Below are 6,000 nucleotides of genomic sequence, written 5' to 3'. Positions count from 1 at the left end.
ACACACACAGCATCATCTGATCTAGCTACTCCCTTCTGAAACTTGCGCTTCCCAGTCACGCCTGACACTATTGCGCTCCCTCGTCGTTATAATCCAAACTAATCTACCTGCGTCCCCACTACAGGTGTAATGTCGCTACTTACCTCTACAGTAACCTATGGTCATTTCTCTAGATCCCTATCATTTTATCCTAACCCTCCCGGGCTAGTTTTCACTGCCAAACCCCATAAAACTATAGCTCCTTTGCCCCCGTTGTGAGGGATGGCAGAGTTGCCATCCCACCACATCGGGCATGTCCCACTATCAATTTGGCCCATCCAATTTCCTGCAAATCAAAAATTTGCCAATCACTGCCAATCATTTCTACCAATCAAATTTTGCTCATCAATTTTTTTTTTCAATCACCAATTCCCTATCCCTACCAAATGTCCATTAACCTGAGCCTCAGTGCGTCTTACATTCTCAAAGCCCAGCTTCGCGAAGCCGAGCAATGAACGCGGGTGGTTCGTTGCCTGCAGTCGGACCCGTCCGGCATTCGGTGCAAAGAAGGGGGCTTACTCGGGCCGAGATTCCACGCACCATCTCGGCACGGAGCCGTCCGATGCCCCGATCTCGGCCGGCCGGAACGCCGCAACCACAAGGGGGCACCGTGCCGACCCTTCTTACCTGCCCTTGGACTGGCCCGCCCGCTCCGCATAGCGGGGCACGGACGCGACCGTTCAGAGCGCGGCCCGGCGCGATCCGCGCACGGCAGTTCTTTTGAAACCGCCATGGTTACGATCCCCGCTGGTTCCCGCGGCCCCCGAAGCCCGGCACGAACCGCGGGCTCGCTTCGGCTAACCGTCCGTCTAACTGCTAACCCGGTTAACGTCGATGCTTCACCTGCATGCCCACACCACGCGTTCCGTTCCTTATTCACGCATCCAGGTGTCTCCATACACTTCGTTATTGTACCTTCTCCTACACAACGCCCAGGTACACTCATTCCGCTCACCGACTTCGTCACACACCTGACCACTGCACACCTTGGCACACACTCGTCGTTCGCACACCTCATCAACACACCTCTTCGCTCCCACTCCTCGGTCACATCCTCTGTGACAACCACGGGTGTGCACTCCTCCGCACACCCAATCACGTGCTTCACTAACAACTCAAGTGTGCATTCCCACACGCGCTCAACCATTCCAGGTGTACATTGTTCCATTCCAGGTGTGCATTCTCTCTCACCTGCTACAACCAACTCGTGCTCCATGTCACTCTCACCACCACACTCTGTCGTGCGTTCACTCTCACTCTTGGCAACGCACTCTGTAATCATACACTCCTCTGTTCCACACCTTTCTCGCGCATCCTCTTGCGCACACTCTCCCGTTACGCCCTCCGTAACACTCACCACAGGTGTGCACTCTTTCGTTACATCCCCGGTAACACTCCCCATCACGCGCTTCAATGTGCCCCCCCCCCCGCACTCGCGCCACGACCAACTCACTCTCGACAGCACACTCACTCCTCGGCGCGCACTTTTTCCTCACACACCCCATAGTCGGACCTCCTTGCACACCTCCTTTATCCATACACTCCGGACCAGTCATACACCTCACCATTGGTCCCTCACGAGCACCCGGGTCTAAACCAACACCCAAGCCGACTGAATCTCCCCTCACACCATATACATTTCCGAGTATATCGCCACTCACCTCGGCACCTCGTCTTCACTCCTCCTCCGCCACCTGCAAACTCTTTATTTGGTTAGTAAGCACATAATCATGATTTGAACACATACCTTGCACCAATTCCATCACCTCCTCTTTTATCTCTCTCTTACTTTCCCTCCGTCTCTTCTTAATTTCACCTACCCCCTCTTCCACATCCTCTAATTTTTGCTTCACCTCTTATATTTCCTGGTGCGCCCCCTCAATTTCATCCTCTAATGCCACCTTGGTCATCTCTATGTGCTTCCTTACCTCCCGTTCTTTTGTCTCCATTGCTTCTGTTACCTCATCCAACCTCTTTGTCAACCCCTCATGTACCATCTGACATTCCCTCTTTGTCGCTACGAGTTCTTCTTTTTTTATCTCTTTCTGTGTCGCCTTCAACCCCCCGATTACCACAGTGTCTTCTCCACTTGCTCCACTAATTCCTTTTGTCCCACCGTCAGCTGCTCTACTCCCCTCGTCAGATCTTCTATGCCCCCCTGCTGTAACCTAGCCGTACTATTTCTCACCTCTTTCTCCATACGCTCCTCACCTCGCTTTATCTCTTCGCGTACCCCCGCGACCTCCTCGCCCACACCTCGTCTGATCTCCTCCCCCATTTCTCCCATCTCTTTGGTAGATGCTACCCTCATCTGTTCCAAATCATTCCTCTGGGCATCCAATTTAGTTTCCAACCCGATTTTCACCTCCTCTATCTGATCTCCCATCTGTTCAATTTCCCGGGCGGATTGCTCCCCTATTTCCCTCAATTTGCCTTCCATGGTGTTTTCTAACCCACCTAACCCGTTCTTTATGACTTCCATTTGGTTCTCCTGGGCAGCCATTCTATTTTCCAACCCTGTTAACCCATCCTTCATTTCTTTCATCCTGTTATCTAACCCCTCAAATTTGTTGTCTAAACCCTCAAATTTATTGTCTAAACCCTCAAATTTGGCTTCTAGCCCCCCGATTCGATTTCCCATATTACTTAACCCGTCTCTCAATTGCTCACTGGTACCTCTCGCTTCGTCCCTCATTGCCCCCATACTGTTTTCCAAACCTCCAATTGGGTTTCCCATTTTCTCCCCCATTCTGTTTTCCATTCCTTCCAATTGTTCTCCCATCCTGTCCATACTGTCGTTCTTTTTCTGTATTTCCACCATGAATTGGGCCATGAAGGCTTGCATTTGGAGCACCCCCATTAGCGCAGCGGGCACGGCTGCCGCGGTCACGTGCGCTGCGCCACTTGGTGCTGCTGCCACCTCGTGCGCGAGGGCGCCATCTTGTGCACCTGATACCCCCGCAACCACATCCTCACAGCTCCCCTCTTCTCTCTCCCCCATATACATTTCCCTGGGGTCCTGGGTCGCTTCTACCCCTTCTAACTCTACTCCCACCGGCATCCGGTCGCCTTGACTATCCATGGCACGGTTTAAAATTTAGGATGTTAAATAAAATTTTCTACCACTCGTAATTTGAGTGCGCTAAGCGCACTTCAGGTCCGAATCTCGCTCCTGGCACCAAATGTTACCGAATCGGACGACGACACTCCCCTTAGCGGGGGGGGGGGGGGGGTTAATCCCCCTTTCTGTTTTCACTGGCCGTCTCCGCTCCTGAAGCTGCCCAGCTCCCTCCGGGGAGGCAGATGAGCAACCTCATTCGCGACAGCGGACGAGATGTTATTTGCCAAGCGGATGACAGCCCGCGGCTCGAACCATTAGCAGAAACTAACCCGATTCTGAACGTCGGCCAAATCGTACCACAGGTGTTCAATGTGGAAACCTCTAAAGCGACCGAATGTGAAGAAGAAGACAAATGTAGGAAGAACAGGGATTTATTACTAATTATTATGTACACAAGCAAAGAAACCAATTAGGAGGAAAGATACGAAAATAAAGACAGAAAGATGGAAGGATCAGAAGGACACAGAGCAATTTCTAGCTTATACAGGCTTACTTGAACCCCAGGACAAGACAGAGGACGGACAACGAGCAGACTCACACGACTGGGGAGATGAAAGGAATGGCAGATTCGAATCCTGTCAGGGCGGGGGGGGGGGGGGGGGGGCACGGCCCAAAGAGATCGTGGCAGGAAGGTCCGGGGCCAATGGCTCGATGTCGGTTTTCCCGCTCGAGCGTCCACGCGCTGATTCTGCAGAGAAGGCTCAAGAGCAAGGTCAAGAGCAAGGCAGCACAGCGAGGCAGTGAGCGGGCTCAAGCACAGACGAGGTACAGCAACGAGCAGGGTGCACGAACCATCTGCATCTGCATCTCCATCTCATCTCATCTGTCGGTCAAAGGCTTCCGCCCGCGTTTTTATATCGCGCTTTTAGATCAAGCCGCAGGTTAAGAGGGCACGCCTACCGGGTCGCTCTTCGCAGTGCCGATTGGTGGGCACGGGCTCTTCCTGGCTCCGCCTCCCAGTGACGATGGCCGAGCCACGCCCTTCTTCCTCGGGTCGACCGCATGGAACAATGGCGTCTTGTGGAGGGATAATGCCAACAACCACCTGCACCCTTTCGAAGGGAGAATGGGCCTACGCTTCTTTAATTGATGCAACGCAATGAACTAGTGGAAACGAAGCCTTATGCTGACATTTACTAAGGACATAACTACTGAGGGAAACTTATGATTTGCTACGTGTGTGCGATGGCCTAAGGACGACCTTTGACCTTTACACTTGGAGGTATTTACAAGGGATATTTACAGCACACGAAAGGGTATATTTTACAGCAAATTACACACACCGTTCTCAAATCCTCAACAATATAATAGTTCATTGTTCATAATAGTGTAAGTGATTAATTTTGAGCATGTACGCTTCGTGGCATACGTCACATCCTGTTTGAAACTGACGGAGCCTGCTCCTATACGTCACATCCGGCATGTTCAAAACGCTGCTGCCATTTCGTCGTTGGGCACATGGATTGATCATCGTCAGGAAAACGGGAGATTTAATTGTTTGCTGATTAGAGATTCGAACGGATCAACTTGGCCACTGCCACTAAAATGGCCACTGCCACTAAAATGGCCACTGCCATATTAATGGATATTGTGCCTTTAATATTGGTGCTGTTGGCATCTTACGGTACTTATTCTTGCAATTTAAAATAAATTCAGCAGTTTCAAGTTTTCTGCTTTTTATTTTTTCAACAAAACATCTGTTTTTAATAATCGAAGTTGGCAATTTTTTTTTGGGGGGGGGGGGGGTGGATGGGATGCAAGTAGCTGGCCTTGCCTAGGACGCAAAATAGTCTGGCGCCGGCCCTGTGTCCAAGGTTATAATAACTAAGTTGTGTTGCTTCTTGTACGCTACATTTCTGGAGTTAATTTCCTCAGAAACAACGACAGTAACTCCAGAACAAGACAGCCCCAACTTTTGATGATTCAATCTCAGAAAGTTTCCTGGAACAACACCAATCCAACAAATCATTTTTCTACTTCCACAGGTATCATTACATCCAGTTCCTCGAGCATCCAGCAGCTTTTTCGAAGCTGTTCCATGCGCTCACGCTTTCGAAGCTAAGTGATCTTTCACATTTGTGTTTTTGTCGTATCTTTACATTTCTTTCGGTGCATGTACCTATTGGGGTGACTTTAATAGGTTTCTCGGTGTTGGTTTTTCATACCTGTGTACAGAATCGTCCGTTTTTTCGTATCGTATATTCTGAGGCCTAGTGTAGTACTAGTAGTAGGCTACCGTGTCCTCAGACCTTGGCTTGAGGCTTTTGTTTTTTGTCTCAGCGGTTCTTCGATCGCACTGCAACTACTTTCGGTCTCTGTTTTTCACGGTCTTTTCACCCATACTCCCTTGTTTTAAAATCTAAAAAAAAAAAAATTTTTTTTTTTCCCTTCCCTGTTCTTATCCGCTTGTGCGTTCTTATTTGTTCTTTCGTTCTTCGTTCTTTTGCTCTTTCGTTCTTCGTTATTTGTTCTTTCGTTCTTCGACCACGTTGTTCGAGATCACGTGATCAAGTTGTTAATACATGTTTCATCTGTCCCCTGAAGAACTTTATTATTATGTCATATTCTATAACACTTTTTTCTACTTCTTCTATAAAAGAATGCTTTCGACTTGCTCACCAATTCTATTCATTCAAAAAAAAAATTCCATCTCTTGCAGTGCATCTTTCATTCATTCCCTAAACTCTCCAGAACTCCACCCCATCCTTCAGCGTCCTCAAACGTATTTTTGACTCGAATGTCTCAAGAAACTCATTTTGCAATAAATGTTCGTTTCCCATAAATCGTACACTTTTCAAAATCCAATCACACCCCTCCCCTCCAAATCTTCCCCATCACCC

Source organism: Myxine glutinosa, chromosome 7 (assembly GCF_964187855.1).
Source record: "Myxine glutinosa chromosome 7, kmMyxGlut1.1, whole genome shotgun sequence".
Classification (NCBI taxonomy): Eukaryota; Metazoa; Chordata; class Myxini; order Myxiniformes; family Myxinidae; genus Myxine; species Myxine glutinosa.
This window is presented reverse-complemented; position numbering follows the sequence as displayed.